This window comes from Pelodiscus sinensis, chromosome 10 (genome assembly GCF_049634645.1).
Source record: "Pelodiscus sinensis isolate JC-2024 chromosome 10, ASM4963464v1, whole genome shotgun sequence".
Taxonomy (NCBI): Eukaryota; Metazoa; Chordata; order Testudines; family Trionychidae; genus Pelodiscus; species Pelodiscus sinensis.
This window is the reverse complement of record NC_134720.1, coordinates 24,114,032-24,127,322: the sequence shown is the minus strand read 5'-3', so window position 1 is coordinate 24,127,322 and position 13,291 is coordinate 24,114,032.

The window sequence follows — 13,291 nt, the reverse complement described above, 5'->3', positions numbered from 1 at the left end:
TCTTGACAGAGTAGATGAGGTAATACTTTTATTGGACCAAGCTTCTAGTGGTGGAAGGGACAAGCTTTTGAGGTTCACAAAGTTCTTCTTTAGGTAAGGGGAAAGTAACCAACATATCCACCTTCCCCAGAACCAAAGAAGAGCTCTGAGAAACTCTAAAGCTTATCTCTCCCACCACCAGAAGCTTGGTCCAATAAAATATGTTACTTCATATATCTTGGCTATTTTCTATCCTGGGCCTAATACTGATATACCAATATTGCATTCATCATAAGCATGGCATCTTATATTTCCCAGGACCATGTGCCTTTGCTGCTTTAGTTAGTCACATGTGAGCTCACACATCCTGTGCGCACCATTATATCTAAATTGTATTGATATCAGTTGTCTCACACTCTTTATTGATTTATTTGTTACTATAATAATGCACTGTCATCTACTTTATAACCTACCACTTGACTTATCCATTATGGGACAGATCCTTCACAATATCAAGCCAGCTTTGCATGACTTCATCATCAAAATGCCCTCACACTGGCTAACCTGGCCAGAGCTCAATCCTCTCACTCCAACACAGAGTATTTTGGATGTTATAAGGTCCTATGATGCCTTCCCCTGAAATTAGATGTGGGGGATGGAGCCAGAAAGGTGAGATTTCTTTTGCAATTCAGCAATCCCAAGCTGTTGTAATGGCATTTTGGGGAGCATGAGCTGCTCTTGCTCAGCTTAGAGCAGGGGCAAGTGCCAGCACAGAAAATTCACACGAGTGGCTCAAAGCTGGGAAGTGGTGATGATGAGCACTGTGTGGTTGGAGATGAGGATCTGGAGCGTAATTTTTATCAAGAAACAAACACATGACACCTTTTATCATCCCCTATGCCTGCAGCACCTGTGCAAAGTGATTTATTCCACAGTTAAGGAACGTGGTAAGTTCAATGCAACTATAAAATGAACAAAAATCTTATTGGTTTCAAGACTGAATTTAGTAAGCTGATGGGGGGATGGTATGATGAGATGTCTACAATGGCATGTAGCGGATCTGTGACTGCATACAGCAAATATCTTCAATGGCCAGGCATGGGGCACAAGCTGGGGAGGACCATGAGTTCTTACAAGATAATTCTTTCCCAGTGTCTGGCTTGGGGGTGGGGGTTTCTCCTTATGCTCAGAGTCTAACCTATTGTCATATTGAGATCAAGAAGGAATTTCCCTTGGGTCACATTGGCTAGGATCCTGTGGATTTTACTTCCTTCCTCTGTAGGGTGGGGTCTGGCTCACTTGTAGGTTTAAACTAATGTAAATAGTGGATTTACTGCAATTAGAAATCTTTAAATTATGATTCAATGTCAGTATTTTAGCCAGATCTTAGGGGTCCATTACAGGAGTAGGTGGATGAGATTCTGTATTCTGCAATGTGCAGAAGGTCAGACTAGTTGAGATGTTCCCTAAAATCTATGATCTAAGAAATAAATTTTTAAAACAGCTAAGCTACCCCTCCCCCCCAAAAAAGTGGCTTTTAGCATGCCCTGAAGCAGGAAAAGATTAGGATTTTGTGGGGCTCCTGGGCCAAAGCAAATGAGGACCCCTCCTTCCTGCCGGGGTCAGTGCACAGGGGTGGGGAGAGGGGAAACTTGCCCTTATTTGCCTGTGCACCTCCTGCACTGGGTGGGCAGAGCTTAGAAAGCCCCTATGGGCCAACTCTACATCCTGTCTGGAGCACCAGATTCAGGCCCATTTTTGAGGCCCCCCCCAAGTTGCCCCCATGCAAGTAGAAACACACTTTGTATTGATGCTGGTAGCTCAGGATATCCACTATGTAGCCCATGTATCCCCCTGCTAATCAAAAGTCATACAACCCCAAATATGCCATTTACCTTAACAAAATACCATGCTTTCCACTCTTCTCCACTAGCCACAGAATGGCAATGAAGGCAAACTGTGGGGCTGTGTCTAGACTGGCCAGTTTTTCCGGAAAATCAGCCGCTTTTCTGGAAAAACTTGCCAGCTGTCTACACTGGCCACTTGAATTTCCGCAAAAGCATTGACTTCCTACTGTAAGAAATCAGTGCTTCTTGCGGAAATGCTATTCTGCTCCATTCAGGCAAAAGTCTCTTTTGCGCAAAAGGGCCAGTGTAGACAGCTCAGATTTGTTTTCCGCAAAAAAAGCCCCAATCACGAAAATGGCGATTGGGGCTTTTTTGCGGAAAAGTGTGTCTAGATTGGCACGGACACTTTTCCACAAAAAGTGCTTTTGCGGAAAAGCATCCATGCCAATCTAGACGCTCTGTTCCGAAAATACTTTTAATGGAAAACTTTTCCGTTAAAAGCATTTCTGGAAAATCATGCCAATCTAGACACAGCCTAGGTGTTTACAGTAAAGAACCACACTTTACCAAATGTCTCTCCTAGAAGGTATTCACAACAGGACAATTGTAGAACAAAACAGGGAAGCCCACAAAAGCTACCACAAAAAGCTGCTTTGGGGTCCAAGGAGAGCAGCAGGTGGAAGGAACACATATTGACAAATCAGTTAACATAATGCGTAATGCTAAATGTGACAATCTTGAGAACACAGAGATGTGAGCAAAAAGTGTCTAGCTCCATATCTCTGTAGCATGGAGAAGTTGCAATCTGAGTTGCAAGCAAGTGACACCAAGATGGAAGTGCAGGAACTGACAGCCCATGCAGAAGAGTGAGTTCGACTTAACTTCCCCTACCTGTTTTGGCAGGATTTCTTGGCCTCCTGGACACACTGCAAGGTATATTAGTTCTCTTCCAGGAAGGATAAGAAGATGGCCATTACCTTAAATTGAACAAACTCCAAGAAAGGGGAGACTGTTCAACTGAGGTGGATGGAGCAGTAGCTGAATGGCATTTGTGATGCTAAGAAATGGGGAGAGAAGTCAACCATGAGGGAGAGAGGCCAACCATGAATCTTTGGACTTACTAGCCCATCCACTCTGAAAGGGAAACTTCATTAAAATAACCTGGTTTCACTTCAAAACTACAACACAAATGGAAGCCAGGTTAAAACCATGAATCTACCTAGTATGATTCAAAAGGTTTGTACCTATTTCAGTGTACCAGGTCAGAAATTTAAATTTCCAGCAATTTCCAAACCATGCCAATTCACTGAGATTGTTTACCTACAGCTACTGGGCTTTCTCATTTCATTGGGACTAAGAAAACTTTGAATAAGTGTGATATATTTGAGGAGCCCCCCCTCCAAATTAGGAATATAATTAGTTTAATATATTGAAGTGGTTTTTTTTTATGTTTTCTAAAACCCGATTAAAATACTGGTTTTTTTCAGATATGGATGTTTAAAACTCAGTTCTTAAATCCATATTTTGAGTGCTAAATCAAGAGTGGTCTGATTTTTAAAAGGTGGCTAGCTCACAGTTACTTGTAGAAACTTATCGCTTCTGAAAATCAAAAGATGTTTAAATGTATATGTGGCCATCTAATTTAGCAATCTAACTTTAGGCATATGAGGAAATTTTGGTGTAAATGAATAGCCGGCTGAAAGCTGCATAAATTATTACAAAACTGCGTTCTGTAAAGATTTCATTTGGACACTGGTAGTAGCCAATACAATCCTAAATGCAACATCTCTAAATTATTGCTCTTTAGTATGGGTTTCAAAAAGCATACTTCGATATCCATGAAAATTTACTCTACTTAGCTGTTAGTGATCTCTGTACCAGTACTAATGAAACTGATGGCTAAAGAATAACTCAACTTTATCCAGTAGTGGTGATCTACATAAATAACATCACAGGGTGGGGGAACTGAATGCGGTTTTAATGTTTCACTGCACTGTACAGTCACACACATTATTTAGCCAAACTACATGCAGCAGCAGAAAATCTCTTCCAAAATGCAAAAACCAATAAGCATGATTGATGGCAGCAATTCTGCTGTGGGGGATAAGCTAAAATAAATCTATGGCATGTCTTCTGCCACCCTTACTCACAGTGAAAGGGTGAAAGTTTACTCTCCACGTTTGAGGAGTAAATTACTACCAGGCATGAGTAAATGAGGCAGAATCTGGCCCTATTTTATTGAGTTAGATCTTCATATGGTATAAGTCACCATAGTTCTATTGATTTAAATAGAAACTTATACCAGCTGAGAATCTAACCTGTATCCTTTAGCAGGAATAATTACTTTTAGGGGCTCCTCCCTTCAAATCAATTCCATCACTGCGCTAAATTGTGCCCTCTAAGGCAATGGAAGCCAAATATGTTTGTCAGAGGTCAGATGTCAAGACAAAGAGCAGATGTTCAATTTTTGGCAATTGTACTAGTTCTCCCAAAAGTATGATTTCCAGATGCATGCTCAAACCCTGTTTTAATTCTTCCAAGAACTATTTGGAGAAGTGGTTGTTGTTTTTTTAATTGTCTTAGCTTTTATTGTTTCAGTAGATAAGAAACAGTCCATCCATACCAAGTATACATTGTAATAGCATAATACCTAATGGTAAAGTACCATGGTTTTATTTTTATTGTATTTTCTAAAATTAGTATAAGCCATAGAAACTGCAAAACCCTGCATGGGAAAAGGAGTGATAAAGATAAAAGAAAGCAGCATTTGTTTTTTCCCCAACCAGTTCCAAATGTGCCACTGTGCCTATTACATCCCATAAACACCAGGGCAATAGCACCAGCTGCTCATTACTCTCAGAGGAAATGCTGTTTCCTCTCATTTTGGCACAAACTACCCCCCAAAAGGAAAACAGTCCTTGTGTGCTGCAGCTAAACATTCAGTCTTCATAATGGCATTCTATATAAACAATGCTATGTGATATGTCTCTCCTGACAGCCAATTCCTATACCAATATAAAATAAAAAGGTATACTAAACCAAAAGCATAAAAGGCATTTGCATTTGGAAATGTTTCTGGAAGGTAGCATTTTAGAAAATCCACAACTATTCCTCATTGGGTAGCTAGGATAAAGGCTGGCAAGGAACTAAGCACCCTTAATATGTTAATACCAGTCCAAGGGGCCTTTCTAATGCCAGCTAGAAGGGCAAATCTAATTTGGCTTGTTTTTCAATTCAGCTGAAAAGCACTAAGTACAGGTTTGACACATTTGTGCTTTGATTTAAAACACCCATTAGTGTTTTCCAAGTATTGGAAAGCAAATTGGAGACTCAGTCTGTCTGTATCATCAAGCTGGTACTCCTTACCATCCCAGTGTCATTACCTTCCCACGCAATAAATTGGCATGACTAGAGTCAATCTCATACCAGCATTGGGCTTTATTAAATAGAAGGGTGTTTCCTCTAAGCTTTTGTTGGTTAAAGACCACAGCTGCCACATGCTGCTTCTATATTTTTGACATGATCCCATCTGTTGCCCTCATCACCACCTTTTTGCTGAGCTTGTGCTATAAAAGTAGAGTGACAGTGGAAGGAAGAGAGAGATTTCAGCTGCTTTACCACTGTATGGATTGAAAAGACTGGCAGCTAGATGTGAAAGGCTTGTTGAGGAGACAGGGAAGGGAAAGCAAATATTTGTGATAGCTCCTGGACAGAGCTATTTCTCTGTGGACTTTAGGAAGAAAGGGAAGAATCAACCATGACAGTGGCTCTGTCTAGACTGCAGGCTTCTTTCGGAAGAAGTTTTTCTGAAAGAGATCTTCTAAAAAAACTTCTTTTGAAAGAGAGCATCCACATTGATTGGACACTATCTCACATTTAAATTGTGATTACTATGAACAGAATAGCCACCAAGGCACCTGTGCTTTTTCCTGGAGGCCTCTTCTTTCAAAAAAACCCCTCTTCCCTGTCCATACATGCCTTTTTCTGAAAGAGCTCTTTCAGAAAAAGGCTTCTTCCTCGTAGAAAGAGGTTTACTGCTGTAGGAAAACCCCTGCATTCTTTTGATTTTCTGTCCAAAAAATGCAATTGCAGTGAGGATGTGAGTGTAGTTTTTCTGGAAAAATGATCATTTTTCTAGAAAAAATCTGCAGTGTAGACATACCCAGTGAATGGAAACTAGGAGAAAAGACCAGGATGCATGCAGTAAAGAAGATATCCAGAAAGCTATTCCAGAAGTTATCCAGAAAGAGAATAACTGTGGGTGTAACTTCTAAAAGTATTAAAATAATGCCGATGTCCTTAATAATGCTACCATTTACATGAATTGGTAAATCCTAGATAATCATGCATAAAACTTAAAAACAAAAAGATTAACAAGCCTATTCAGGAGTTTCAGTAGAGTTGCATAACTCCCCCCCAAAATATTTTCCTAGTCATGTCCAAACTGACTGATATCGTGAGGGCAGAGGAAAGAAAAATCATAAAGACAAATTACTTTGTCCTGTAGGATTACAGGATAAGCATTGGTTAAAATTTTAATACATCTAAAAGATATCCTGTGAAACAAAGCAGAAGCCATTACAATTGCATAAAACACAAATTCAATTAGAAATGCAAATAGTCCTGCACTTGAAGGCTTCCCTAAAATTCTGGTAGACAAATGTTGGACCTAATTGATGTCTTGGACTTGGATCTGCATTGCAGCTGAAAATGAGCTATGTAGGAAATACAATTTTGCTCTGAAGGAAAAAAGTTGCCTGTTGTGTTCTGTTAGGCACAAATCCAACTTATATACAGCCTTATGTTGCATTCCCCTGGTTCTAGTTGGCATACCAACCCTATATCTCTGATTTCCATGTTAATGCCTAGTGACAGCACACCCTTCAAAAATACTCTTCTGTGATGGAAGATTAGCAGAATGGCACCCTCCCCATCTCTCATATACATAAGGCCATTATACCAGATCCTCAGCTGCTACTGATCTGCAAACTCTATTGAAATTGGGGTTAAAATATAGCTACAGGCAGTCCCCGACTTACGCGGATCCGACTTATGTCGGATCCGCACTTACGAACGGGGCTTTCCTCGCCCCGGAGCTCGTGGGTGGCGGGACCGCCCAGAGCGTAACAGTCCCGCCACCGCGTCCTCCGGGGCAAGAAAAGCTGCTCCGGGTCTCCCTGCTGTGCTCCCATTGGCCACAGATCACTGTTCCTGGCCAATCAGCATTGTGATCCCCCACACCTGTGGAGGTGCAGGCAAATAGAGTAGCAGCGGCCCATCAGGGGCTAACCCTGGTGAACCCCCACCATTTTATTGCCCTCCCCTGCTCTAAAAGAAAGTCACTAACAGAAAGCCTGGATCGTTACTAAGACAATATGAGTAACTGATTTTTTTCTCACCTTTCAATTGTTGAAGGCGTAGTCTAGCATACTGGTCTTTTACTGTTTGGGAGAATTTCCTTTATTAAACTCAACCAAAATTGTATTCTAAGTATTCAAATCCAGTGTCTAATAATTCATGGGTCAAAACCCAAAAAGCAACTAGCATACACACAATCCTTGTTTATCAAGAATTTGGGGCTAACGTTGCATGGAGGCTGAATTTTTCGATCTGAAGCAGATTGCTATCTCATAGTTGTAAAATTCATTGACATGGAAATATTCAGAAACTTTCATTGTGGTGAATGGCACCTATACTGTCATTAATTACCATGGTCAGTCCTCATTGCTTTGCTGCCCATGAGACTAAAGTTTCATCAGAACAGTAAACATATATTTAAACACATACACTTTTAAAATAATGTACAAATGTGTGTGAGACCATAGGCAAGTGGTGTCAGCAGTTTATTACTTTAGTAAGCATATTAGGCTGAGTGTCTGGGGACAGTGGAGCCATGTGGTAGATGCCAGAAAAGTTGAAAAGATTTGCTGTTTGAGATAGTAATTGCAAAAGTGTAATGCAAGGACAATATTAGCTTTGTTTAGATTCCATTGTGTTCTATTTCATACAGACCATTAATGCAATTGTTTAGAACTCATTTGTACAAATATTTAATATAAATCTGAATCTATGCTGTAAAAGGCTTGTTAGTTAATATATTTTCAGATATAATAAAATCATACTGTTATCCCTGGCATTTTTAAGTAGGTAATGGCCATGTACAAATTTCATGACAACTTCCCTACAGCTTAGACTTGTTTGTGGTATTGAGCCAAAACTCTGCACATAACTAGCATCAGTCATGTCTACACTACAGATAAGATCAAAGCAGCTGCAGTTGATCTTCCAGGGTTCAAATTAGTGGGTTTAGTGAAAACATGCTAATTTGAACTGAGAGCATGCTTCCACTGATGCCGGTAGTCTTGCTTCTATGAGGAGTAAGGGAAGTTGAAGGGAGAGTGTGCTCCCTTCAACTTCCTGCAGTGTGGATGGCACCAAAATTTGAAACCTGAATTTATAAAGTGCTGAGCACTCTTCATGATCATTCACATTTAATGTTCTCAGACTCCCAGAAATGGGCCTCAATATGTCCCCATTACTATGCACATTTTATGCTCGTACTTAATTTTATCTGTGTTAGCAGCCTCATTGAAGTCTAAAGTTAAGCATGGTTGCAAACAACATTCCTGCTAATCTTTTTTCATCCATGTGTGGATTTTTTCCATCCATATGTGGAATAACTTTTTATGTGCACCCAGGCATGTGTGAATGTGCGCCATCATTAGAAACACAAAACCTAGCTGTTAATCATTTGGGTGGCTTTTGAATCTCTCTTGAGAGGCTGCACAAATGCAAAGCTTATAGGGAACACTGGTTGTAAATGTTTTCGGGATTAAGACCTGTGTTTTTAGGTTTTGACCACATTTCTCTATGACTTTTAAAAGATTTTTTTTTCTACTTTAACTAAATGTTTGAGTTGTACAGTGAGATGCAAAGTACAGTGGGCTGACAGAGATTAATTTATACTTATTTTCATTGTTGCTGGTAGAAGGAGAATGTTTTGAGGGGTACACTAAATATGTTTTAGATTTGTAGGTGAAAGAATTGTTTCCTAATTTGAAACCATAGCTCCTTCACTTCCAGGCTGCATAAAGAAAGAAAATGGCTGTGCCTTTTTGGGAAACAGATTGATAACCAGTAAACATAAAACTGGTCTTGATAGAATGGGGAAAAATCTTTATTTAATCAGTTTGATCAAATTTAACCTTTGCAAAATTGGTCTTTGTCTGAATAAGTCATGCACATGCCTGCTGTGCAAAAGGAGGAAATCTTCTGTATCTAGGAGACTACAGTCAGCTAATCAACAATAACAGTATATTATTTTCCTGTTTTTAAGGGCTTTTTTCCTATCTAAATCCTAAGGACCAGCTAACAAGAACACAGAGTACCTGCAGTGCCTTTTGATTTACAAGCTTCTAGGGTCAGTCCATGACTTAAATTTACTTTGTTCATAACTCCATGAGAAATGGAATAAAACTTGGAAATCTTTGGGGGAAGTTAGAGTCACTATCACAAAAGAATAACAGATCTAGTAGCTGAAATGTTTACTTCAGTAATAGAATCGAAAACAGAATGCCAAAATGGTGAGCACCAAAACCAAAGTAATTGTTATAAAGATTTCTAGGAGGACGAGTGAACATTTCCTATTGTATTGCAAAGTAACTGCCACTCTGAAGTACAAGAAATTACCTCACGGGCAGATTTTGATACCTTTTTTCACACTGAGTAGTTCCTTACTCCACAGTGAGTTCTTTCAAAGTAAATGGGATTACTCATAGAGTAAGATACTACTCCATTTGAGAAAAGATTGTAGAATCTGGCCTTCTGTAACTCAAAATATTTTCCCATGAAGACTTTTATCGCTTCCACAAGGAAGGTCCTCTCTGTTGATTCTTAATTATACCGAGGGAGTCCGAAAATCTGTGTGCTATAACAGAAAACATCCCTGTTGTGGAGTCCTACTAGTTTCCTTTGAGCTTATGAAAAGTTACCTGAGCTTATGAAAAGTTACCCGAGCATTTTTGTTTTTTCATGACCCCTTCAAAAGAAATTACCATATTCTGATACTTGTCAACATAATCACAATGGAAATCCATATTGATCTCATTTATTATGAAAATTAAATGGAGAAAAATGTATTTTAAAATTTGAGCTAATAACTTCTTGAATGAAATAAAAAGTTTTTATTCAAACGAGGACCCAGCCTTGCAAGACTATAACATGAGCATCTGCTACTGATTTTAGTGGTAACTGAGGGTACATCTACATACCAACATTATTCTGAAATAACTACCATTATTTCTAAATAAGTTAGTCCACATCGACACAGCACGCAGTTATTGAAATAATGTTGAAATATTGTCAAACTGGAGGACTTCTTACTCTGACTCCTGTAACCCCATTGTACAAGGAGTAAGGGAAATCGGAGGAAGAGTGCTCTATTTTGAAATAAGTGCTGTGTAGACGCTCCCAATTTCAATTTCAAAATAAGCAATTGACGTGGAACAATTTGCATAGCTTATTTCAAGTTAAACCCTGCTGTAGAGATGTGTAGATGCTACTGGAGATACAACACAAAGTGGCTATAGCACACGCAGGACTCTGACTTTTGGACTTTGTTTTATTTTCTAATTCCTTAAATTCATTGATGTTGTTCATTGCAGTAAATTCTAATACTTCCTAGGACAACTTTCTAATTAATTAAATTTATATCTAGTCCTTTAATTCTCTCAAAACTTATCTGAACTTCTTGTAAATACTTTTCAGTGAGTATTTAAATGCCACCTGCTTATGAATCATCTCAATTCTTTCTGACCTGGGACATTTCACACATTGAAAATCAGACTGCCAGACAGAGCAGAACAAACTAGGCCTTTTTAGGGCAAGTGTGCAGTGGTGTTGGAACTATTTTTGGGGTGGGGGTGCTTACACCTGTTGAGATCAGGTTGCCAACTTGCCTGGACTGGATGGACCATTGCTGTAAACGGCATCTGGTCCATCCAGTAAAGGAGAGTTGACAGCTCTCCCTGACCCAGGCTGGGGCCACAGCTTGGTGCAGCACAGAGCCTTGGGCTGGAAGTGGGATCCTGGGCCTGGCAGGGCTGGTGGGCTGTGGAGCCCATGGCTGGGCCTGCAAGCAGAGGGACCCCAAAAGGTGGTGGAGCCTTTGGCGCCAGAAGGACCCTGCAAGTACTACCCAGGGGCTGGGACCTGGGACTGGAGGAGCAAGCAACAGGGCCAGCCCCTAGGGAAGCTGGGTGCAAACCGGGGGTGTTGCAGCATCCCCCACACTCCTACTTCCTGCACCTATGCAAGTGTGCCCAGAAAATGGATTTGCCACTGTGCCTTTGAGCAAAACTTGGAAACAATGGGGGGCAATAGACTCTGAGGTCTGAAAATGGGTAATTTTTGGCTTGTGTTTATAACACACATCAGTGTTGTTGTAGGGAATGAAAGGAAAGAGAGGACAGAAAATGCAGTTTCTGGGAAATCAATTTTTCCATGGGCAAATTTAATTTATGTTTTGGGTTTTTTTCCCTTTGTTGAGGAAAATGGAAACAAAACACTGCCACACTGTCCAATGGAAGGTGTAGCATCTTATGTCCCCATTTTCTTATAGGGAAGCACTCCTGATTGGACTGTGTCTTCCATAAAATTGTACATTTTGATTTAGGAATGTTGAAACATTCCATTTAGATAAAAAAGTCAATTCCTGAATCAAAAAATTCAAAACTTTCTGTTCTATGAAAAAATTAATATTTCAATTATTTGTTGCAATTCAGAATGAAAACAAATGTCAAAATAGTGGAATTTTTCACATACTCGGCTAGTTCTGCAGTAGAGGTGATATTATTTCATGGCCACATCATAAATATAGTAGCCCAGTGTCTGCGAGTCTGTAACGCTGAAATGCTGGCTGTTCCCTCTGGGAGGCACTGTTGCCTGAAATGCTGGCTGTTTCCTCTGGGCGGCCCGTGTTGCATGGGGCGTGTGGGGCCCAAATGTCTGCTTGCGCTGCTTGCTCCACCATGGCGGCCCGGCTGAGTGGTGCAGAAGTTAGCCGAGCACCACGGCGGGAAGGGAAGGGAGGTGGGGAAGTGACGTACATGGCCAGGGGGTCCGTGGTCCCCCCAATGAGAGGCAGGAGGGGGAGGAGAAGAGAAAGAGAGAGACAGAGAGAGAGGCAGGAGGTGGAGGAGAGCTGAGAGAGCGGGGGGGGGGAGGCAGTAGGAGGAGGAGAAAGAGAGAGAGACGGAGACAGAGACGGGAGGCTCAGGAGAGAAGACCGACATGGAGGAGAGACCTGAAAATCCTGTCTTATGACGGGCTAATTGGCTAGTTATTGAAGAAAAGACCAACTTTTGCTATATTTTGTGCTAATTAAAACTTTTTTAATTCACAGTATTGTTATCATTGATTGTCATGGCAGTAAAGAAGTCATTACTGCCAAGCAGCTGCCTGACTTACATGTTTTATAAATTGTATGTCTGAGGACTGATTTTGGAAACAATTTTTGTTTAATTGCAAAATTCATGCACTTCAGGGGGAAATATTGAAAAACCCACTTTCACCTTGATCGTATTTCTGTCTCAAGTGTCTTATAAAGGAAATTGTGATGATCTGTAATATCAGAGTGGTAACAATAGTGTGACAATATTTATAATAATTCTTTCTTTAATTGTTTAGGCATTACATGGTATGGTGCAAGTGCTAGATTGCTAAGCTGACACTGGAGAATTTAGAAACTCCAGTGATTGTATGACTATTTGCAATATCCGTGTACATTTTTTGTATCATTTTGGGCCACCCAATAATTTGTGAAACAAACTAGGCATTCTTAGCAGTATCTTTTGAAGCCCATTCACCAGAAGAAGACAGAGTTATACCCTGCCACTTAATATTTCAAACACTTTTGGAAGGATTTTTGTTAACTTGAAAATAATTAATACATTAGTAAAGAAACCTATTTTACTGGTTTTTTTTTTAATTTGGAAAGACTTTAAATAATACAAAGATCATTTCCTAAACAGATTTATTTTTTAATTATGTTGTGAGGGAAGTACAATGTGTTTTCTCTGTCCATACTGATGCAACATGAGGAAAATCCATTTTTCCAAATGAATATATAATGTTTCTAGCACAAAAACAGTTAACTGAAGATTTGATATTTACAGAATATCACAGAATATAATGGCTTCAAGTACTTTGTTGAATATTCATTAAATATCCTTTCCTCATAGGCCACATAAATCCTGTGAAATGCAATGCATATACACTTTAAAATGTGACAGAAAACACTCATTTCTAAGATAAAGTTTTTTTTTCTTCTTTAAGCATTCTCTCAAATCATATATAATCAGGAACATTGGCAACACTTGCTGCTAAGAGAAGGACAGAGTGAACATCAAGAAATCCAAATGAATTCAAACCCATTAAATGTAATGGTGTGGTAAATCTCACTATAC